At 42.0% G+C, this 25,596-nt stretch overlaps 1 protein-coding gene and 1 long non-coding RNA gene across 2 annotated transcripts in view; both read right to left on the reverse strand.

Moving 5' to 3' along the window:
- Positions 1-25,596, reverse strand: part of cachd1 (cache domain containing 1) — a 121,886-nt gene that overhangs the window by 89,460 nt on the left and 6,830 nt on the right. The window lies entirely within an intron of this gene.
- On the reverse strand, positions 16,640-17,683 carry LOC139071575 (uncharacterized). The gene is made up of 3 exons (XR_011521422.1): positions 17,478-17,683; positions 17,238-17,321; positions 16,640-16,857 (listed from the first exon to the last, which is right to left on the reverse strand). It is a non-coding gene; the product is annotated as an uncharacterized lncRNA (long non-coding RNA).

The raw sequence follows: 25,596 nt of genomic DNA on the forward strand, positions 1-25,596 counted from the left end.
CTCATTGGCAAGGCGCCTGGCCTAGCAAGACATCCCCTTGCGAAGCCAGACGCCTTGACATTGAAAAACACCCTCGATGTCTTGATATGCCAGACTCCTTGCTTCCGAGGACACTGTCCATATTTGGTCAAAGAAAAAGGTTAAATGGAACAGACTACATCACGTGATTGCGGCATCCGCGGCAGTCACGTCACGTGACACGGGAAGTAACGTTATATTTTATGCGTATAAGTTTCAATATAAATGTATAATGAGCCACTTACTTTTAAAATTGTGTATATATTGGTAAAATTACATATGCAAGCAAGTTACTACCTGCTAGCCACTGAAGCTGCAAATACTAACACTAAAACTCCCAAGGCAGTCATTTTGACTGTTTTTATATTTTGATATGTAATAACTTTAGTTAGATGGATCTCATGTTGTCCTGGTTTCCTGGCTTTTCCTATTTTTATGTGTCCTTTATTTTTGCTTTATAATTTCCATAAAATAATGTATAAAAAATAAATATAACCGTTTTTCTCTTTGGCCCCCACAAGCCGTCAATTTGACGTCTCTATTGTTTACATGGTAAAGTTTTCCCACGGATAATGGACAGCATCGCTGTTGCTAAGCAACCAACATTCCAGCTCGCATGCGCTCCCTCTCCGTTCATACCGCGTGTGAAATAGTGGCTGAAACAGCTTTTAGAAGAACATTCTCAGTGACACAAGCACGAGAAATGAGTCTGCTTCAGGCGGAGAGGGGAAAGCTGATGACAACTGGTCAGTAGGAAGCGGCAGAGACTGACAGCAACGCAGAAGACAATCTGGGTCCCCTTGCCCCTCCCCATGGAAATGATCCGTGTCGGTCACCCAGCGAACAATAGAGAGAATTCTTTTCAAGGTTTGGATTAAAATTATATTTTCTTACCATTTTATTAGGTTCACACATCCATAAAGACTTCATTAATAACGCACTTGAACCATTTTGCTCCACAACGTCATCGTCAGCCTGCATAATAACAGCCGTCAAACTGACGGTTCCTGGGAATTCGAGTAGCAACTAACCAACCGTAGCTAAAAAAACATTTCAGATATCAACCAGATAGCTACGATTAGTTGACTTACATTTAAACTAGGGTGATGGCGGCACAGGAGTTAAGTGCTCGCCCCGTAATCGGAAGGATGCAGGTTCGAGCCCCGCTCAGTTTGTCACTGTCATTGTGTCCTTGGGAAGACACTTAACCCCCCTTGTCTGCTGGTGGTGGTCGGAGGGACTGGTGGCGCCAGTGCTCGGCAGCCTCGCCTCTGTCAGTGCGCCCCAGGGCAGCTATAGCTAAGATGTAGCTCATCCCCACCAGGGTGTGAATGTGTGTGTGAATGGGTGAATGACAGATTGTGTTGTAAAACGCCTTGGGTGGTTCCAGGACTCCAGAAGGTGCTATATCAAATACAGGCCATTTACCATTTTACTATGTAAACTGGAAATTTGCCCCCAAAGTAGCTGCCGGTTTCTCATCCACCATCCTTTTGAAAATACCAGTGTATTCTGGGAAATTTTTGACCAGGCCAGGCTACAAGGCACCTCCCATTGCTCAGCTAGCTAAATGGCTAACAAAAGAAAAACAGGTGCCTCGGTAGAACATGAACATTGGAACATGCCTTGGCATTTCCTGATGATGTATCTCCTAGGGCCTGCACGACTTTATTTTTTTTAAAGTCGACAGTCAAGTAATGAAAGTCGAGTCGACCTCGACTAGTCGTTGATGACGTCATACGCCGGAAGCGGCGGCGGCGGGGGGTGGGGGGTTCGGTCGGTAGGTTCGCTGGAGTTTTTGACAATTAAAATTGCGCCCACATTTTCTAAGTTAACACATCTCTTTTAACAACGGTAGTTTCTGCATCCTACTTCAGTCCTCTCCCCCCTCCCCCTGCGCAGCAGCAGCAAACTCACTGATGCGCCTGCACCCTTTCCTGCTGCTCTAAACATTAAAATAATTATTTCATTTTCTGTTCCTCAGTTCTGATTACCTTCAGTGGTGTCTGTTTGTTGCAACCACCAAGTACAAAAACTAACTTGTTTTTATTTGACTATTTTTCTGTCCTGCCTGTTTATTATCTTCCTGCATCTCCTCTCAATCCTAAAGAAAAACTGCTACCTGGGTTCATATATATTCACCTCATGAGTTACCTTTGAACTGCAGTTCTAAAAGATCTACCGACCGCAAAAACAGCGGAGTGCCGCTGCTCGCCGGCCGACTACAACGGGACTGTTTTTGCTGCGGAGTTCATGCCGGAGCGGAGCGGAGTGGAGATAGTGGAATCTTGGGGGTGCGTCACCGGAGGACAACAGGTGATGCGCCTCGCTCCGCAGCAGCGAAATGCATCAGGCACAAATAACAGACAGAAAACATGAAAGGAAATGAGCTGACATGAACGATCGCGTGTTTAATTTGTTTTTGAGGTGGTGACACCTGATTTGGCGGTGCTCAGGACGCAATGTCTGGAGCGCACGTCAATGATCAGAGCTTTGCATGCGCAAACTGGTTAAGATTAGGATGGGGGTGAGGGGAAGGTTAGAGGGAAAAGGTCACAGTTTGGTTAAATGTCCGTTTTACCGCCGGTGTCAGTACCGACGCTCTGGCACAGCGCGTCGCCGCCGCCTCCCAACGCGCAGGGGCTCATCACCTGCTGTCTTTTCCGAGGACTGCATCTTGTCAGTCATTATCACGTGACAGCGACTAGTTGATGACAGGCATAAAAAGTCACTACAGAGCCGTGAAGTCGACTATTTCGTACAACCCCTAGTATCTCCTAGGTAACTGGGGAGGGACCAAGGCATCAAGGCAAGGAAACATTGAGAAACACCCTTAGACCCACTACCATGTATTTTAGAGTTGATTTTTATGGTTATATGTTACCAAGCCGCCAATATTTTTCAACAACTGGGCATCATTGAATTTATTTTCAACAACTTTTCGATGGATATTTCCAAAGATTAATGGTAAAACTACACATTGTCTCTTTATTTTGATAAAATATTAATGTTTCTTAGACTGTCATTCACTGCAGTATCTTCACACACTAAGGGACATGACGCCATCTTCCTAATTCGATGAGGGTCTGGCATCTGGCTGATGTATGCAAGAGTACTAGTAAAGTACCTCATCTCTATGGGACAGATACCAGTTTCACAGGAGCTTTGTCTCTAACCCAGTGAGTGGTGGTAATGCCCCATAAAAGGAATGCAAGCTACTTAAAAAGAATAGAGGTGAACAAATTAAGACTACAGTAGGTCAACAGCAAATTATGTTTCATATTTCAATTGCTCAGTTTGATGTTTTTAGTCCAGTGATGCTGGTAACGAGTTGTCCAACGTTTGAACAAATCTGGTACTGGTGCACCCCTACACCACATGTCAGAAATAAAACAAAAACATAAAAATGTTTTTGCTGAAATTCCACACAAGAAAACCTTTGTATTTACCAAGAATGTTTTGTTTTCAGGGGAGCAGTTGTACTACTTTTGGTCATATGAACATTATAAAATCTAAATAAAAGAACAAAAAATAAATTTTGCGACAACTGAAATTGTGTGCAAAAATGACCAGAACAGGAACTTTGAGGAGTGGATTTTGCTAATGAGGTTCTGAATCAACAAGACCCACTTTTCTCCGTGCAGCATTAAGATGGGGGGTCGGTCAAGGAGTCACCAGCACACCCCACAACCACCTCCCAAAGAGGCTCTCAGCCTGGGATGTTTGCTCTCCCTCTCCACCAGACAGGATATAATGCTTTCCACATGTGAGAAAGAGGAGAAAAAAAGGGTGAGTGGAAGAGTGAAAAGTAAAGGGCGGAGAGACAAAAGTATGGATAAGTGAGGAGTCATCAACACACAACAGTACGTTTCTAGCACTCCTGATGGTAAAAAAGCTCATTTTGACCACCTCATTGTAAATGTAAAGGTGCAATATGTAAGAATGAAATAAGACTAGCATCCTGTGGTTAAATTTGGTTACTGCAGCAGATTTTTTTAAAACAAAAACGTACTATCTCACAGCTATTCTGTGAGTTTCGTGGCTGTTGCCAGTTACAGATCAGTGCCAGAAGGTTCCACATGACAAACGAAGACAAGTCACACACAGCAAGCTAATCTGGTGCAAGTACTCTTGGGTGTTTTACAGAAGGTACACTTATTACGGTAATATACCTCCAGCATTAGAGTAAGTGTTGTTTGCTGTCTTGCTGTTAGCTTGATGTTATAGTTCCGAACTACTCATTAAAATAAGTAAAATACCACGATTGACTCATTCACTTCACACACTAATTTCACTGTAATATAAAGTTGCTGGTAATAGGGCTGCTCAATTAATCAAACTTTAATCACAATTACGATCTGAGTTTTGAACGATTATAAAAAACAAAACAAGCCGATTATTTGCTCCTCCCGCTTGCGCTGCCCTGAGTTGCAAATGAAGCGCTCCTCCACAGTGTTGCTAACTTAGCGACTTTGACACTATTTCTAGCAGCTTTTCAGACCCCATTCTTGACGTTTTAAATCTTAAAAGTACCTAGCAAACACCTCAGAAACATCTCTGGTAACCCTTAGCTACTTTCTGGATGACTGTCGTCGACATTTCCTGCAGGTTAGCTAAACACTCCGCCTGCGCTCCGGTTCTTCAGGATAGGGCTGCAACAACGAATCGATAAATTCGATGAAAATCGATTACTAAAAGCGTTGGCAACGAATTGCGTCATCGATTCGTTGTGTTGCGCAACTCTTCCAAAAGCCCCCTCCCCTCCTGCCCGCCGTTGCGCGCAGACCGGTGGAGAGCCGGCAGGTGTTTGTAAGAGGAACATGGCAGAAGCAGCGAGACCCCAAAAAAGTAAAAACTTCTAAAGTTTGGGAGCATTTTCAGTTAAATCAGGCGAAGACATGCAACGTTTGTAGGTCAGACTTAGCATGGCACGGGGATACTACGGTGATGATGCAGCGTCTTAAACGCAAGCATGTCAGAATCATCAGCAAGGAAGGAGAGAGCTCGGTGTCCGGGTAAGTAAAAAACTTTTCAAAAGTGATTCACCCAAGCCCCGGATTATTACACAGGCTAGACATGCCCTAAGCTCGTAAAAAAAAGTCTATAAAATTGTAAGCGCGACGCTATTAGATAGGCGGGGGGGGGGGGGGGGGGGGACTCGCGCCGCTGCGAACCGGTTCCGCCGTCACATTCCCGCAGAAACTGGTTGATCACACCGGGGCCAGACTACTAACATGTGGCTTTACAACCACAGTGTCCTCACAAGCGAAAACGCTTTTAAAAGGGAGGGAGGAGTCCTAACTGTTGCTGCAGGCGTGTTGTGTGCGTGTAGTTATATACTGGTTAACCCTTTGGTGCATGATGGTCACTACAGTGGACAGGTACTCAAAATTGTTATTTATTTGTTTTTGCTATTAAGCACAGCTGTTGAAGACTTTATTGTATTTGAGCCCCTCCATTTGGACTTCAGTAAGTCAAGCCAACATATTTCATGTTCAGAATGCACGTGGTCCACTAAGGTGGACCTGTAATAAATTATTTGTAAATTATAAAATTTTACAAAAAATATTTGTTGAAATTTGTTTCATTCACACCTAAAGATGAATGAAAAAAATTGTTAAAAAAATCATGGCTGAAGATTTCATAATTCATGCATCAAAGGGTTAATATATTTTTGGGTTCAGTTGCTTTCATGTGTCCTAATGTGAGTCTATTTGGGATCATTGGAATGATCAGCAGCATCTCTTGATGTGACTTTATGGCAGTTGCCCAGGGCATCATCACAAGGAGAATGGCATTCATTTACTTTTGTTTTATTTGGTATTTTTCAGTCATTTTTGGAAATAGTGATTAATTCACAGCCTATGTTTAATTTCATTTAAAAATTAGTTGTTTGACATCCCCAATTATAATAAATGTCTACAGATGAGATCAAACAAAACAGATGAGAATTGCCCTAAAGCTGTTTAACTTGGACCAAGCATTTTAGGTCACAGATAGATGTAGCTTAGGGTCTCTGTCTATACACCTTATAAGACAATTTAGGTGATGGCATGTTGGTTTTCTGCTATTGAACTGTTTTCTAATAATGTTGTGTTTAATAAAGTGAAGGAAGGAGAAAAATAACGTTTCCCTAGCAGTTTTAAAAAATGTCCCTATGTAATCCGATTAATCGATTAATCGTGTCGAGACCCCATCCGATTAATCGATTATCCAAATAATCGTTTGTTGCAGCCCTACTTCAGGACATTAGGAAAGGGAATGATGCAGTGATGTGTCGGTCGCTAAAGAAACAGCTCTCGGAGCCGGCTCCCTGTTGGAGTAACCAGAGTGAGTGACACACACACCGCACCTGCGGACTCCTGAGCCGCTAAAAACGGCTAAATGTGCGCGTGTGGCGTGCTAAACACACGTGCAGCTTGCCCCGATTGCTGTGAGACCGGGTTGGGGGGTGGGGGGTGCAGCTGTGGTTGGGACAATTATTACATTAACTGATGGACTTGTAAATAAATAGTTTATAAATAAGGTAGAAATAAGTTCCTCACGCTGATAACTAATAACTAATCTCTCTGAGGACACGGTGCTTGTGCACTCTCCTACAGCACCTTGACACGACTCAATAAATGTTATGCAACATTTTGTGAACATCAATTTCTTTGCATTTATTTGTTATAAATGTCACTGTATAATTCTTGCTGTCAGTATTTGCAAGATATTGGTATTTGGGTCTGTACTGGTTAGACTTAAATGAGTTAAACCAAGGTCTGTAGCCCTTGGGTCACAAACTATGAGCTGTAAGTATATTGGTCTTTTTATACTGGGAATCAGGAGTTATTTTAGTGATCATCTTGTTTCTTATTTATTTTTGTCCTGATTGTTCCCTGAGCAATTTTATGACTGAATAAAAACAAATAAAATCAACATAAATAGAAAAATCGTCCTAAATAATCGTGATCTCAATTTCAGTCACCATAATCGTGATTATTATTTTTGACATAATCGAGCAGCCCTAGCTGGTAATTGAAAAAGTAGTTTGAGATTGTTAGAGCCAACTATTTGTTTCTAATTGACCATTAGTATTGTTAGCTCAACATTAGCCTCTAGCCTGATTCACGGCTTCTGTATGTTATGGCTTCTTAGTCCTATTTCACACTGGAAGCATCAGCAAAGTGGAACAGTAGCTGAATGTCACTGTTTCAAATAGAATCCCTTATTGTCTATGAGGGTGTTTCAAACCAGCAGTGATGCAGCAATTTTCAAGCGCGTTCCACAAGTAATAAACCATAAAGATAGGATCGGGTTCTATTTTTGTCGCGTGCCGCTTCTGGAACACGTCGATTTCCCCAGTTAACATAAGGCTACATGGGAAATCATACACTGTTTCAGTGTAAAACCCCCAGTAGCTTTCAAAATAAAAGACCATTACAGTAATGCAGTTTCATATGTAACATTACATCAATATGTGTGACCTAAAGGCTTATTTACTCCCTGCATCATTCGAGAAGGGCAGCGTTGTGTTTTAATGGCTTTAATCCTGGCAGTGGAGAGGAACAACATCGAGTTCATGTATGACATCAAACAGCGATATCAAACATGATTTCCTTCTTTTTGGTTTAATGGCAGAGCGCATACACAAACTGAAGTCTCTAGGGGTTTTGTGATCTTGTGAGTCAAGCAAGGAGCATAGCGAGGACGCAGGTCCGCAGCCAAGACTCTCCTGGTGTGTACTGGACTGCATTGAAGCTTGCGAGTAAACCGTTCCGTGTCGCTGATGCTTCCAGAGTGAAACAGGGATTATGGGTAGGGCTGCTCAATTCATCGAATTTTAATCACAATTACGATCTGAGTTTTGAACGATTATAAAACCAAAACAAGCCGATTATTTGCTCCTCTCACTTGCGCTGCCCTGAGTTGCAAATGAAGCGTTCCTCCCACAGTGTTGCCAACTTAGCGACTTTGATGCTATTTCCAACAGCTTTTCAGACCCACTTCTTGACTTTTTAAATCTTAAAAGTACCTAGCGAACACCTGAGAAACATCTCTGGTAACCCTTAGCTACTTTCTGAATAACTGTCGTTGATATTTCCTGCAGGTTAGCTAAACACTCCGCCTGCACTCCGGACCGTTCTTCAGGACATTAGGAAAGGGAATGATGTAGTGATGTGTCGGTTGCTACAGAAACAGCTCTCGGAGCCGGCTCCCTGTTGGAGTAACCAGAGTGAGTGGCACACACACCGCACCTGTGGACTCCTGAGCCACTAAAAACGGCTAAATGTGCGCGTGCGGCGCGCTAAACACACGTGCAGCTTGCCACTGATTGCTGTGAGACCGGGTTGGGGGGTGGGGGGTGCAGCTGTGGTTGGGACAATTATTACATTAACTGATGGACCTGTAAATAAATAGTTTATAAATAAGGTAGAAATAAGTTCCTCACGCTGATAACTAATAACTAATCTCTCTGAGGACATGGTGCTAGTGCACTCTCCTACAGCACCTTGACACGACTCAATAAATGTTATGCAACATTTTGTGAACATTTATTTGTTATAAATGCCACTGTCTAATTCTTGCTGTCAGTATTTGCAAGATATTGGTATTTGGGTCTGTACTGGTTAGACTTAAATGAGTTAAACCAAGGTCTATTGCCCTTGGGTCATAGACTATGAGCTAAAAGTATATTGGTCTTTTTATACTGGGAATCAGGAGTTATTTTAGTGATCATCTTGTTTCTTATTTATTTTTGTCCTGATTGTGCCCTGAGCAATTTTATGACTGAATAAAAACAAATAAAAACATAAATTGAAAAATCGTCCTAAATAATCGTGATCTCAATTTCAGTCATAATAATCGTGATTATTGTTTTTGCCATAATCGAGCAGCCCTAATTAGGGGTACAAGAAATAACTTTTGTGTCGCTCTTATTTACTGGTTTAAACAACTCTAGAGCTTCTGATGGCCGGTTTCTAATACAAATGCCGGCAGACTCAACCACCTCACGGGCTCGCTGACTGCAAACAGTAACTACGTCCCTCTTTAGTTTTTTAAATTATTTTTTTAGGAAAAAAAAATGACAAGCCCCCAAGCCAGCTGAGAAGGAAATCTGCTTCATTGTAACGTATCCTCCAAAAAGACTGAGACGTTAGATTGTTTTGTGATTATTTCATTGTAGAATCCTTAAATATTGCTCCTTTAATGCAAGTCTAGCCAAGTGGCAGCCAGTCAATGATTAAAGTAGATTTTATGCAGCTTGTGGTTTGAGTCCTGGCTCATTCAAAGGCACAAAACTGAACCGCAAACCACTCAATGGAAAAGTGTGTTTAAATTACTGTATAAGAAACGCACTGTAAAGGACTTTGTACGAACAAGCTATGGTCTCAAAAGTAATCAACAATAAATTTGGAAGACTGGAAAGAAACCAGAGTAAAACTGAAGGTATCAGGACTCCACATAAACTGTTGGGTTTCTCTGCGAGAGCTGATGTCGAACTCATGTGGTTGCAAGTGTTGGGCTCAAGTCATTACCTCACGGATTTTACCACACCAGGTCTTTGAAGTTGAAGGGATTGAATCATTAAAACGAGGCCTCGGGCCACAGCACCCTCGCACTAATCATGTCTGGCTAATTGGACATGTGAAATTTTATGACAGCTACATTCTAATACGGTGATGCAGTTTTTAAATAAACATTGATTTGTAGATTTGAAGGTGAAAAATGGTTGAATTTTGGAATAATCAACTTATTGTTTTAAATACACTTAAGTTTCCAGCCTGAAAGCTGTAACTTGTATCGAGGCCGCAGCTGCAGTCGCGTCAGGTCTGCGGTGCATCATGGGAATAACAACTTGCTGTTAAATTGGGGCCGACATGTAAAAATTCCACAGAATGATCAAAGCTGCATACCTGAGCACCTCTACTTAAGTGATCAAATCTTACAGTTAAAAACGACAAAAACAAATCCTCACAAGCAGATTTTGTTTCTCCACTAAAAAGCCCATAAATTCTATTTTCTGCATTCACATAAAAGAATGCATACAAATTTATGTAATCTGTAAAAATAAAAGAGCAAACTTGTTTTCCACAAAAAAACAGAGACACGACAAAAAGAAGTCTGGCGTAGAAACACAAGAAAGGTCTCCACAACTCTGTGCTTTGGGACCAATTCACACCCTGGTGGTACCACCTTTATCCAGACTCTTAGCAGAAAGCACTAAAGCTCATCCAGAAAGTGCAAAGACCGACACTCAATAAAACCCCAAACTTTGATATACACTTCCTGCCAAGAGAGCGCCCCTCTCAGCCAAGTGGAAAGATGTTCTGATAGGGCGGCTGCACAGTCTGCATAAACCGTCCTGAATTATCTTCACATTCCTGTGCTGTGGACTCATCTGGAAGGGCTTTCACGTGCCTTTACGGAGCGTTCGACTATAGGAACTTGCATGTCGCACTGCAGATAAACCTTTACATGCACGAGGAGGAAATTAGCAGCAAAGCAGTTTTAATGAATATTCTTGTTAGATAGAATCTAACTGAAAAATGGTCCGATAAAGAAAACACAGGAAGAACAGTAATTCCTCGGAGCAGTTAAAAGTGAGAAGAGGTGATATGGAAATGAGAAAAAGAAGAATAAATCACAGAGCAGAGGAAAAGATTTCTGGGGTGGTCTCCTGCTCAGGTTTCCGAGCAAGACGTGAGATCATGTCTGTGTCTGGCCATGGTTCCAAGGCCTTTCTGCAGACAGGGGGCTTTGTTCTAACGCGTGTACTCTAAGGGCAGTTACACATGCTGATTGTTAAACTGAGGCTGCAAAGAGGATAGAGCCACGAATGATACAGGTTTTGACTTTGCAACACTAAATTATAGCAACCATGTTCTGATGACACTTATCGGTCTGTCATTACAAAGGCTCTACATTAGGACACAAACTCAAATGTGGTGGTGGTTGGTAGGGCTGTAGCGAAGCCTCGACGAAGTCGACGGCTCGATTCTAAAAATTTGTCGACGTCAGATCCGGAAGTCGACGCACCGCGCCCACTTGTTGCATCCCCAGGAGTTTGTAAATAGAGGAGGAATCTGCCTGTTTTTCCTCTAGTTCGCCCTCTTCTCCGCCTTCACTAACATCTCCGCCAAATACCGAAGACCCGGAACAATGTCCGTCCACTACTAGATTATTTTCCTGTTTTGCCCCTTCGTCTCCCGGCAACGGACAACAACTTCCGGGGTCAGATGCGCTGCTTCGTGCCTACCGCAGATGTAGAAAATCACCGGGAGCGCTTCTCCCTTCATTAAGGAGCTTCTTTCAGACATGAGGAGAGCTGTTTTGGTGGTAGCTGTCTCTCCTCCATGCTGGTCTGTTTGCTGCTGGGTGTTTTCGGTTTATTTAAACTTGGTAACTTGAACTTAATGTTGGTAAAACTAATGTTAGCATCTTCGCTAACAGCTTCTTGCGTTGGGATAAACTGTTACGTTTTGGTTTAGAGTTCATCTTTTTTGTGGTGTAGATCTCCCTTTTATTACATTTAGAGTGTTGTGGGTTTTCGGTTTAGTGTAAAATATCACCTGAGTTTGGTTTAACCCGTAAGACCACTCGCCTCACGCACATAAGTGACCAAAACAAAGTAGCATGGAGACACTCCATCTTCTACCACCTCTCAGGCAGCAGCCTGCACTCCCAAGTTCTACACGTCACCAGAACATAACCAACCAACACAATAAAAGCAGTGGTATACAAAATGGAAGGCCTGTAGTGTTTATTCTCTTACAGTAAGAATTTATCAATTTTTTTGAGGAATTTATTTGAGATTTTCTGGTTTTTGTTAATTGTGCAATAGAAAAATAATCATTAGATTAATTTTCTAAATAGTCATTAGAATAGTCGACTATTCGATAAAATAATCGTCAGAATAATCGTTTTAAAAATAATCGTTTACCCCCAGCCCTAGTGGTTGGTGGGTTATGTGTCTCTACGGTGGCCCAGATGGTTCAATGAAATACAAAAGCCCCAACACAACAACTAAACCTGCAAAGGGAGTAATAAGTGAAGGGCCTGCACCGTGACCACAGGGTTGCAGGTTCGTGCCCTTCTCAACTGCGGCAGTAGTTATGTGGTTTTGGCAGCATCACTGTTGTCAGATAGCCCCAAGGCTGCTGTGGATACATGAGGCCCGTTTCCACTATCGGACCTTCCAGGTCATTTTACCGGACCTTCACAGTAAGTATGTGTCTCTATTTCATTGGGCCAAAGCAAAAAGACTGTATGTGAGAGTGATGCAGAGGAAGCCTTTTCTTCGCCCACAGCACAAACGACAACCAACGATTTATACAGGAAACTCATGAATAACTTTCGCACCGTACGTAATGTTTTAGCACAAACAACTGTCATGCAGACACCAAAACACATCAAAGCAGATGCATTAACATGTTTTAGTTACATACTAATCAAATAGAATAGCATTTGTTTTATTGCTGGAGAAAATGATTATTTTCAGAATAATTATTTAGGTGGTTATTTAATCAAATAGTCGACTATTCTAATGCCTAATTAGACGATTAATCTAACGATTATTTTTCCTGTTGCATGATTAATAAAAACCAGAAAATCTCTAATAAATACCCCAAAAAATTTAATAACCTGGTTCTGTAAAAGAACAAACACTACAGGCCTTCCATTTTGTACAACACTGCATTTAATTTGTTGTGGCGGGTTGTGTTCTGGTGACATGTAAAGCTTGGGAGCGCAGGCTGCTGAGCCTGAGAGTTTGGCACGTGTGCAAACACGAAGGCACAATAACACAAGATTTAAAAGTAAAAATGATGATCAGGTTCATTTAAAAAGTAACTCAAATCTTTCCTCACAGAGGCTGACGGAGACACGCCCCAAATTTCTAAACATCCATCGAAAGTGACGGAGACCGCAAGCTTATGATTGGTCAGGACGTGCTTCCTGTAAAGGTCACAAGCACTGTCGTTGCCTCATTAAAAAATAAAAAGATATTTAGTGGCAGACCCAGAACAGACTGAAGACCGCGTCATGGGAAAAGTCCGAAAACTTGAAGGTTTATTCACCCGTGAGTAAAGGAGTACAAAATATGGAGCAAACGTGGACAGAAATGGCGGGAAACATGGATTTAGAGGTGGCGACCGCATGAAGAGGTGGAGGAGAATGAAGGACTAATTTGTCCGTGTTATAAAGTGTCTGAAATATATAAACACATTAGTAAATACACTATTGTGGACCGGATACATGAGTGTTATGGTGGTGTTATCACAGAAAAGCACTACGCCCTCTGTTGTCCTGGCGGGGAATTGCTTTGTAACACTCCGCTGCCTGAACAGAAGTGTGCGTGTTAAAACCTTTCCGACACTTCGTGTGCGTCTCTGTGTTGCGGAGCTCATGGAGAAGTATAAATCAGTCTTTAATCAGCACACACACACACACACACACACACACACACACACTGGGCCTTTTTCATCAACATGTCAGCTTTTGGGGGTTGTCAGCTGAATATGCATTAGCCTTTTTACCTGCTGTCTAAACATCGAAAATCTTTCCCATTCCCATTCATGAGTCGGTCACTGTCATGTGCAGAATTTGTAGTGAGTGCTTTTAGAATAGGGGGTAGGGGCTTCCTAAGGACGTTCACAAGTTTTGGGTATGTAAATGACGAAAGGCTTGCTGTCGTAAATGTGACGAGAAGCCAAGCACCGTGCTTTCCGTCGTGATGTATGCAGGAGACTCAAGACAGCTTCTATCAAACAATCATCTCCATTTTGGCTCTCCAGCTGCAGCAGACGCTCATCACACTACATTGTTTAGCATGCTAATATACTCACAGGAAAGAACTACACTATGACTACGTTTACATGCAGCCAATATCCGGGTTATGATCGGGTTAAGGTCGGTTTTCGGGTTTCTGAGTTGATCGGGATAACCCGTTTACAAGAAAGAGGCAACCCTAATTTGCATAACCCGTTTTCAATGCGGACTTTGGGGTAGCGTCAGGATGTATGGATGGCGTCAAGACGCAATATGCGTCATTTCCAGGTCATCTTGTTCCGGTGTCCGAGAAAACAACAACATGTTTCCCAGTTCGGAAGAGATAGCGAGCGCGTTTGTTTGCGCTTTAGTGCTGGTATTGACCCACCAGCAGCTCTTACAACGACTGTGCGTACTGGCCGTCATTCGAAGGAGAGTATGTGAGGAAGAAATTGCAAATATAGAGAGAGCTGCGCTAAACATATCCAACATGTCGAGGGTACCCGTTACCACCAGAGCCCCGCGGACACTTTGGATGAAGGTGCGCAGCCAGGACTGGTGGGAGCGGGTTGTAATGATGGAGTTCACGGACACGGATTGGCGTGAGAATTTTCGTATGTCACGTCAATCTTTTGCTAAACTTTGTGGTATGATGGAAAGAGTGATGGAGCCCAGCGCAGTAACCATCCGCACACCAGTGCCTACAGGAATGCGCGTTGCAATGGTGCTGTATAAACTAGCAAGCTGTGCCGAGTATCGTTTGATAGCAAACCAATTTGGAGTGCACAAGAGCACCGTGAAGAAGATGGTGTACCTATTCTGCCACGGAATGGTCGACTCTGTCATCAAAACACTGATCCGGGTACCCACTTTGGAGGAGGCATGTGGCATTGCACAAAGATTTGAACGTGCCCACTCCATTCCTCAAATCATAGGTAAAATATTTCCTGCTCTTATGTCTTGTTAATGTCAATAGTTTTCTGAGTAGGCTAAATGTGAACTATACTATGTATGTAGGCTACACTGCTGTGTGCATACTTTTACTTTTTTAATTGTTTTTTACTTTTTATCATAGGTTGTGTGGATGGGAGCCACATCCCTTGCTTGCCTCCAAGTGATGGCTACAGAGACTTCATAAACAGGAAGGGATGGCCATCCTATGTCCTCCAGGGAGTCTGTGATGACAAATACTGGTAGGTGTTTTGCCATTCCCAGCTTTTTTATCCATGATTATGATTTGTATATAATTTTGACAGACACACATCACTAAGCTATATTAGAACCACTCACAAACATCAATTGAGAGGTTCTCTGTTCCACAAAACATCAACAGCTTATATGTACAAATAATTCTGTCATTACTGATCTGAAATAATTTTCCTAATTTTTGCCACTAATCACACCGCTCCCACTACATCTTGATTCACTGTGAAACATTTTCCTTAGTTTTTGGAGTGTGAGCTGCAAAATGCCTGGTTCAGCACATGACGCCAATGCACTCCGCCAGTCAAATCTGTTCAACAATGCACAATCCTTCCCAAAGGTGGGTAATGCATTAAAACTTTAGGTATTTAAATGCAAGTTGCATACCTGCCACATATCTAAGATGTATTATGACATAATTTAGGAAGAATAATATTTCTATCTGTCCCACTTTATAGAGCAGTGCAGATCGAGGGGCAGGATGTGGATTTTTTCCTGCTGGGAGATCCTGCGTACCCGCTGTTGCCCTGGCTAATGAAGGGCTATCTGCAGTCCCCAAGACTGACACCACAAGACGAAAGCTTTAACGTCTATTTGAGTTCTGCTAGAACAACTATAGAGATAGCATTTGGTCGACTGAAATCTCGTTTCCGTGTTCTGTTGAAGCGCAGTGACTTCCATTTCACTTTCACACCATACGTGGTAGCAACCTGTTGTGCTCTACACAACTTTTGTGAGATGGAGAAGGAGCATGTTAATCCCAGATGGGCAGAGGAGGCCACATCAGTAGAAAGGCTGTTTCCACAGCCTGTGTCACAGGTAAATAGGGCTGATAACAGTGCAGCCTCAGCTATCAGACGGGCCTTAACAGATTACCTTGCTGCACGTGTCCCACTCCGTAAGCGCTTAGTAAGAGCATGAGTGTGCAGGACGAACGGGTCTGATAGGAAACAAACAACGTTAAACTGTAAGCTCGATATTTGTCAAACAGCTGTATTTTCTAAGTTTTATAAGATGTTTATCTGCCTTCTCCTTTGTTGCTGTGCGCTTCTGAAAAAGAACAGTTATATGCAATGCTCAAATAAAATGTCAACAAATACAAGTTTTCTAGTAAGTTTAATAAAACATTGGTTCTTTAATAAAGCACATAACAAAATAACATTCTGGTTTTGCTTTTTACATGTGAGGTAAAACAGAGGTTCAAGTAAGGCGCTATGGCGCACCTATCCTTCCATAATGGAGAATAAATACATCAACTACTATGGCAGAACAAGGCTCGAGATGTAAATATATTGCACATATGTGGAACAAAGAGTTTTTGAAAATGTTTGTTACATAATAAAAAAAGAAGGTGTACAAAAGCTGCAAAAAAGGTGCAAAGTTTAAAATTCTCACAAAAATAATTTTCTACAACAAACTTCATAGGAAATGCACAAAAACAACTGTCAAATAGATGAATGGATTATAAGGTGGGACACTACAGTTGGCAGAATGGTGTAGAATCTTGGTCCTCGCTGTGATCATGTTCAGGCTGATTGTTATGAGAATAGGGAAATCGATGTGGAGGAGCAGGTGGTTGCCTGTTATCAAAATGGTTGTTGTATGGCTGAAACATAGGCTGTGAATGAGAATTACTAAACATGGGTTGAGGAGTTGGCCGCTGGAATAATGCACCTAACCCTGTGAGGAGTTGTGTAACAACCAAACCCATTGAACGGGTCGATTCAGAAAACATTTGAGACATGAATGCCTCATCACTGGCTTGTCTCAACTGCCGTTGCTGCTCAAACCATTGGTTCTGCGTGTGCTGCATTGTCACCAAGAACTGTTGATGCTGAGTCAGTGAAGCAGCTCCACGGTGCCTGAACCTGCGACTTGACCAACCTAGAGCAGACATGACAGGCCTTAGAAAGTGTTGGGTAAGTTCTATCTTAGTGTTCGACTATTATCAATTTTTGCATTCTTATGAAACTTGTGGATTCTAAAAGATGTTTCTTTACCTGTAGGTGACGTGTCAGAATGTCACCTGCGCCTGCATCATAAACATCTCCCTACAATTCTGAGTTTATTAAGAATGCAAAAGTGACAATAGTCCTTAGTTTGGGTCCACGGTTATATTACATAATATCTCATAATCACTGCAATCAAATTATCCACTAAAGAAAGGTACTATTTTCAGACATTACACAAGGAGGAGGAGTGACCTGGGGTTACAATACGCTATAACCAGTTATGCCTTCAGTAACAGTATTTCGAAAGCTCACCAGGAGTAGCTGCAGTGGTATTTGATGGCGGTGTAGACTGGCTAGGCACAGTCATTGAAGGTCCACTTTCTCCAATATTTGCATCTGGCCAGAAATAAAAACAAGCAAAATGTTACAGCTTGATGTTAAAAACGATGTTACTGATAGGTTAAACACAGATGGGTCAACGCATGTATCTACCTCCGAGAGCGAAGCCCTTTGTTGGCATATGTATTGGATTGAGCAAGTCATGTGACTTACCTGTGTTTTCATCATCATCATCCTCTCCTTCAAGATGTGAGCCACTTCCACTTGTTGTATCGCTTGCTGTAGGTGTGGCTGCGTCTGTCTGGTCAAGCGTTCCATAACTGTCTGTAAAATAGCATTAATACAATTCGTATGAAATAATAATAAAAAAAAGATGTCTTTTTACACATCGTGAAACCACAAAACAGCAACAAACAGACTTTACATTTATGTGACGTTTACTATAATTATTAATCTGGGGCAGTGCATGTTAGGCAGCATTTGTGTTACAAATTAGTTACATTCCTATTTATTATAACAATGGTGCTAACAATGTGGGACTAAGTTACGTAGCTACTGTGCTTGGAGAAGGCGCGCAAACCTACCTTGCTGGTCGGTTGACTGCTCCTGTACGTCCTCAAATCCAATATCTACCCCACTTTCTTCAGCTGTACTGATGGGTCTATTGCCCAAAATGTCGTCCATTAAATCAAACTGTGGAAAAGAAGATGGATTGGACCCGCTAGTACTGTTTTGTTTCTTCGCCTTGTAGTAGGCCTTTTTCAGCGTCTTCCAGCGGTACTTCACTTGGTCTGGTGTCCTTACAAACCCCGCTTCGCGTAGCTTTTCGGTTACCTTCTTGTAGATTTCGCTGCCTCTGTACTTTCGGCCGTCTATGAAAGACATAACATTCATACTTTTCACCAGACCGATGAACACAGAGGTTTCCTCGTCACTCCAAAAGTGTGGTGCTGTGCCGCGACTCGCCATGTTGCTCCCAATTGTTTACTTCCGGTATTCTGGCGCATACAAGACGTCTCGCTACTCAAAAGACCAAGATTCCTTGCGAACAGAGCAAGCGCAGAACACACGCTCGGATGGGGATATCCCGATATGCGTTTACACGACCAAACATTCGGGTTAGAAAAGGGTTACCCCAGGTGCAGTAACCGGGTTTTTAAAAACCCGGTTATGAGCAAATCCGGGTTTTTGACGGTGTTTACATGGCCGTGCCGAACCGGGTTATTGCGAATATCCGGGTTTTAAAAGGGTTACTGGCAGCATGTAAACGCACTGAGTAATGGTGAGAAGTGTGAGTAATGTTTCTTACTGAATGCCATTTTATTAATTAAAATACAGACCAGGGCACTTGCTTATTGACGTGGTCCATTTTTACAGACAAAAGCTCTTCTGCAAATTCATCCTTTATGTCCATTTTTAAACTGAGAGCACACACGACTAGACATGATTTATTTGGTATAGAAGATAACTAAAGACGTATACTTGCAAAAATCTTTAAATGTTCAATTCTCATTAAAAGCTGAATGGTGAAAAAGACGCGGTACATTTCCCACAGAGCTTGGTGTTGGCTCTTTGACGCAGAAGCACAACGACAATGAAAAGGATACATCTACACCTTTCTGACTTGTGTTCACAAAAGCAGATTTTTTTCCTTTTTATGCAACAAGCTTCAAACATTGTCTGATGGCTCGAAAGTTTGTTACTCAGCTGCTGACACTAAAGTCAGAATCTCATCGTTTTAGAATATGTCAAGAAATGACACAGAGGATTTGCAAGTTGTCTTGTGTGCCAGAAGAAACTCCAGCTGGTTGATCGTGCCAACGTCTGGACTGGAAAGACTCAGAGAATGCTGGCAGGAGACCAGTCAGCCGACAACGAGCCAGAGTTCTGGAAATAAAAGGTCTGAGGCAAAGAGGTTCAGAAAGACAAGATAAGACAGGATGAGACTGGGGGAAATGGGAATCTAGTCTTTTTGTGGGAGTAAACGGAGTTTCTCCAGGAATAAAATACTCAAAAGTTGCAAGGGCTCAACATTAAGACATTAAAATGGCTGACACAAGTATTTAACACAACTCAGACTGGATGATTCCTCTGATTAGGAAGCAGGTCAACCTCTGCATCGCTCCAGTTTGCCATCTCAGCTGATTTTGTTACCAAAAGCGAAACTTACTGCCCATGTTTACTTTCAGTTTCAATATTGTAACCGTCCGGAGCTCAGCAGTAACTCCCCATGTGATCATGACAACACCCTCCATTGCGCCAAAGCAAAAAATGCATTAACAAGTCCGGCGTTGCAAAAATATTGATGACAGAAGCAAGCTGCACGGAGCGAGGAGAATCCAAATACTCCTCATCGTCCGCCATGTTTGGTTCACCCAAAGTCAGGTTTGACCTTGATTGGCCAGTGAGTGAAATCAACTGATATGTGGTGGTGTCTTTACCGTGTTGACACACATCACATGTTGTAGGACCAAAACTATATCTGTTAGGTTTCATCGCACCGTGACAATTTTAAAATCTTGCTGTGTGAACTGGGCCTTGGTCTTTTGGATGAGAGGATTAGACTTCAAAACGAAACCAACATTTTGTCCAACAGTCGCTACGCTTGCTTCTCTAGGATTCAGTCACAACAAGCTATTACATCATTAACGTCGGAAAGTCAACATTACCAAACCATGACATGTCCTTTCATCAAAACTATAAATAGAGCTGCAAACAAACATGGAACACTCAAACAGCTATCCACACAACAACACCCCCGGAAAAACTTAACAAAGTCATGTACGATGATGCGGAAAAGTCAGGAGTCATTCCTCATTTCTTTATATTTTCCTTCCCAGAAGCCAGACTCTCTTGTAATCATTTATGTGGCCTCAAGCATCCATTTCTTAGACTTTCTGAAGGTCTTTTGTAGTTTTCCTTTGAACACTGGCTGCAAAACATAAAAAGCTGCTGCTGGGAGTCAAGGTGAGCCTCGTGCAACAACAGCCATGGATTGTGGGAGTTATTTGTGGACTGGGTTTCATTTTCAGGAGTAGAAAAGCTTCGTTTTAATATCTATTTAAATTATCTCAATTCCTTTACATGTTTTCATCACAGCGGGGAACAAATGTCAAAAATGGTAACAGTTAATGCTGCTTTCCAAAGTCTTCCCCTTTCAGAAATGCTGTACGATTTTTCAGAAATACGTAAAAGTGATTATTTCATCATGTACTGTGATTAAATGTAAGCACTACGTCTTTTTTTTTGCTACGCACGCCCCCCGCCCAGCAGAGCTCCATTCAATAGGAAACTGAGCGCCGACCAGAACTAACCAATAGCGTTAGACTACCGCTTATTTGGTTCAAATTTAAGGAATACCTCGGTTGATGCAGAGTTGATGAACTTTTCACGGACAAATAAGTCTCTAAAATATAAATATATGAAAACACAACACGACATGAGAATAATACTCATATAACAGCGTGTTTTAGCTGTTTGTCGGCTAAGAAGCACATTTATAAACAGAAACGTGAAGTCGCGATTAAACAAACGGAGAAAGACTTTTTGTGTGATATGCTTGTCAGCCACTAGATGGTGCCATCAGATAAGAGAAATACTCCAGAAAGAAGCTTTAAGAAAATCACACTAAACAGAAATACCTACTAGCAGTGAGGGTTGAAGTGTAAATCTAGTTCACATTTAAAAAAATGAGACCTGATCAACTTTTTTATTGCTTCTATTTCATTGTTTAATTCATCCAGATCAAATTAGTCACTGTTTTGGCAGCTAGGAGACACTGATAACTAAACTCAGCTGCATGGACATCCGCCTGTGAAGTAATTGTGTATACTGGTGAAAGCAGCGGTAGCGTGAGACTGTTACATTAGGTGTTAACATGCATTTGGAACATTCAAAGCATCATTTCAGTCTCCCTGTGTTTCATCTCACCCTCAAAGCCCCGCAAACGCCTCTCTGCCTCCTAATTAGTAAGCGGCATCAGGTTTTCTCCTTGCCATTGCATCTGCTAGAATATGTTTTAAAAAGGGACCACAGCATCTCCTTTTCATCTTCCTACTAGCCTCCTCTCAGAGACTGAAGTTCAACCGATCAGCTCAGGTTACTTTCTGATTCATCTTCAAAGGCAGAAAGATAAAGCTGCAAAACAACAAAATAAAACAAGACACAATTTCACACAGACACAATTACAGTGGGGGAAGGAGAAAATCAAGACGATGGGGAAGATCAACCAGAACAGCACCAGAACAGACAGCACCATCCAAAATTAAGGACTTTCTCAATGAATCCGATGGACAGAATTCCCTCTAAAAACAATAATAATGCTGCTAACTGGATTTGAAAGTACCAGCAGCTTTTAGGTTGGTCATAAAATCTGAATATTTAAACGTTATCGGCTCATTTTGTTTAAAAATAACATTATGGCCACATTTCTGTTTTTCTGTATCAACGATCTGATTTCTCACCACCTTCTGGGTGGGGTTGTGAAAAAGAAACAATAAATAGTATAAAATAATGATGTGAAACAAAAAGTGGTGTAATAACTTTTGAATGGGACTGTAAATTCCTGATGAAGCGATATTTTATGTTGATGATTAATTGTTGTCAACAAATAAGCTGACCCCGTGACCTGGGGTTTGAGAAGTGTTATTATTCTTCACCAAGCCATTGCAAACTGTTATGACTGTTCTTTATTGGGTGTGTTTGACACTCCACAATATGACAGCCTGCCAACGCTGCTCCACACAATCTCTTCTGTTTTTCCCCCAACCCCTGCTCCTAATTTAGCTTTTTTCCCTTAGCTATGCTCTCTGCCTGCAGGAACAACCCCAAATCCTGCTGCTGCATATGCAACATCACACCTTCACCCTAAAAAAAGCACCTATTTCATTACAAAAACAACGCAAAGGCAAAATAAATAAATAAACACAAGTACGGTGTGTGAGTACTCTTCATGTAACAAAGTTGACTGGAAACGGAGGGCCGTAAGGGAAGAGAGAAAAAAAAAGGCAATAAAAATGTCTGATCTGCTCCACCACAGGAGTTTCAACTCTCTCCTCATCAAGAATGCAAAGCCTCTTCTGCAGGAGTGTGTGTGTGTGTGTGTGTGTGTGTGTGTGTGTGTGTGTGTGTGTGTGTGTGTGTGTGCGTGTGTGTGTCGAGGGGGATGGGAGACTTACAAGTCCAACTTGTCGGGGGAGGGAGCTGGTCTCTATATTCTTTTTGCCCTCCCAAATGGGTATTGTACCACTAAGTCCCCTCCCCTTTTTCTTTCTTTAGCCAACTTCGTTTTAAGTCTGTGCAGCAAACGAAGGGACTGAAAGGTGTTCTTGGCTCTGGTCAAACAGGAAAAAGTGGGAAAATTGCTGTAAGTAGTGATCAGTGCCTTCAGGGAAAGGTATAGCAGTTGTCACGAGGGGTATATAAAGTGATGGCAAAGTAATTGTGGAGTGTTTGAGCAGGTTTTCTCATCATAATTTCACCCTGAAATGTTTTAATTACTTCACAATGGATCACCCCAAATTTGTCTATAATTTTCACGCCTTCTAGTGCACAAAAAGTTCGATTAGTAGAATTCAAGATGCCCATGAAAATGTAGCGTACCGAATGGCCAAGTTTTTCATCAAAAACGACCAGGAGTTAACTTTTAACTTACAGGCCAAACGTCTTCATACAGGTCAATCTGACATGGTGGTTTCATGGTGGTGTTAACTAATCCTGCGTACGTCATGAGTCTTCAAGGGTGCCAGACGCAGGACTTTTTATCTTTTACTCTCTGAATAAAGTCCATCTTCCCTGGCTCATAAATGACTTTAAAACTTCATAATTATATTTTGTTGAATGAACAATTTCTTTAAATCCAAAGTGTTTGAATAATGTATCCTATACTTGACACAATGCCTTGCAAGGCCAGGTGCCTTGACACTGAGAAACACCCCCTGTAATCAGCCCAGTTCGGGTAGCGTACATAAAACACACTGCAGCAAATTTATAGACACAGTAAACAAAACACACCAATGCAAAGAGAAAATAGGACTCCTAAAAACATGAATGTCACTACAAACAAATGCAGCTCATTGGATTATCTTGTCTGACTTGACTTAAAGCCAACACTGACTGAAAATGAACAGCATCTATGATTATCACAGACACAGATGTGCAGGATACCTGTATGTGGAATTCTGATGATAATCAGGGGGAAAATGGGATAACAAAAAGGCACGTTTACAGCTGAAAAATACTTTTCTACTTAAATTAACGCTCAAGAAAAACATTCAGACTAGATTCTTTATAGAAAATGTGACATTTTAGGGCAGATTGGTTCAAGACATGAGGACGAAAAGATAGGATGTAAAAAAAATAAGTAAATGAGACACAAAAATGTGGAGGCAGAGGAGGCTGCAAAAACACTGGAAAGCCCATTTCAGTCAAGGCTGAGTACAGAGGGGCCCTCCTTCAACTGAGAAATGTGGGAAAGGGATCAAAAAGCGGTCGCATAAATGATCTGGCCAAGGCAGTACAGACAGATTTAAACCACAACAGCTGGTGCAGACGTAGAAGAACATGCTCCTTTCAGATCGCCGTCCAGCAGATGCAAAAACAACGTCCTTCAGGCTGTAGTTCAATCTGCAAGACTCGGACTTAAAATAAACAAGAGTAGCATTATGCAAAAAAGTTTCACTAAAAACAATTTTAGATTAAGTTCGAATCTCAGATCAAAGTAAAGCACTTGGTCACAAAAAATAAAAAATATAATGTATTACATAATAAATAGTAATACAGAGACTCGGTCTATCTTAAAACAGTCTGGGGAGCAACACCCATTCTCAAACAAATGTCAAACAAACCCGAGGCCTCCGACGTGTCTGGAGTGTGTTCAGGTAGCAAGTTGGAAACGCTCGATTCAAGCCAGTTATACAGGTCCTTCTCAAAAAATTTGCATACTGTGATAAAGTTCATTATTGTTCTTTAAACGTCTTTGGTCTTGCTGTGTTGAAATTCTAATTCCATCTTTTGGTTCTTTTTAAAACACAGAAATGTTTTTATTTACCTGCAACGTTTCGTTTGCGATAAAGTTCATTATTGTCTGTAATGTACTGATAAACATTAGACTTTCATATATATTAGATTCATTACACACAACTGAAGTAGTTCAAGCCTTTTATTGTTTCTAATATTGATGATTTTGACATACAGCTTGTGAAAACCCAATATTCCTATCTCAAATAATTAGCATATCATGAAAAGGTTCTCTAAACGAGCTATTAACCTAATCATCTGAATCAACTAATTAACTCTAAACACCTGCAAAAGATTCCTGAGGCTTTTAAAACCTCCCAGCCTGGTTCATTACTCAAAATGGGAAAGACTGCCGACCTGACTGCTGTCCAGAAAGCCATCATTGACACCCTCAAGCAAGAGGGTAAGACACAGAAATAAATTCCTGAACGAATAGGCTGTTCCCAGAGTGCTGTATCAAGGCACCTCAGTGGGAAGTCTGTGGGAAGGAAAAGGTGTGGCAGAAAATGCTGCACAAGGAGAAGAGGTGACCGAACCCTGAGGAAGATTGTGGAGAAGGACCAATTCCAGACCTTAGGGGACCTGCGGACGTAGTGGTCTGAGTCTGGAGTAGAAACATCCAGAGCCACCGTGTACAGGCGTGTGCAGGAAATGGGCTACAGGTGCCGCATTCCCCAGGTCAAGCCACTGTTGAACCAGAAACAGCGGCAGAAGCGCCTGACCTGGGCTACAGAGGAGCAGCACTGGACTGTTGCTCATCGGTCCAAGGTACTTTTTTCTGATGAAAGCAAATTTTGCATGTCATTCGGAAATCAAGGTGCCAGAGTCTGGAGGAAGACTAGGCAGAGGGAAATGCCAAAATGCCTGAAGTCCAGTGTCAAGTTCCCACAGTCAGTGATGGTCTGGGGTGCCATGTCAGCTGCTGGTGTTGGTCCACTGTGTTTTATCAAGGGCAGGGTCAATGCAGCTAGCTATCAGGAGATTTTGGAGCACTTCATGCTTCCATCTGCTGAAAAGCTTTATGGAGATGAAGATTTCATTTTTCAGCACGACCTGGCACCTGCTCACAGTGCCAAAACCACTGGTAAATGGTTTACTGACCATGGTATTACTGTGCTCAATTGGCCTGCCTACTCTCCTGACCTGAACCCCGTAGAGAATCTGTGGGATATTGTGAAGAGAAAGTTGAGAGACGCAAGACCCAACACTCTGGATGAGCTTAAGGCCGCTATCGAAGCATCCTGGGCCTCCATAACACCTCAGCAGTGCCACAGGCTGATTGCTTCCATGCCACGTCGCATTGAAGCAGTCGTTT

The sequence above is a fragment of the Nothobranchius furzeri genome, chromosome 8, assembly GCF_043380555.1.
Source record: "Nothobranchius furzeri strain GRZ-AD chromosome 8, NfurGRZ-RIMD1, whole genome shotgun sequence".
In the NCBI taxonomy this organism is placed as follows: domain Eukaryota; kingdom Metazoa; phylum Chordata; class Actinopteri; order Cyprinodontiformes; family Nothobranchiidae; genus Nothobranchius; species Nothobranchius furzeri.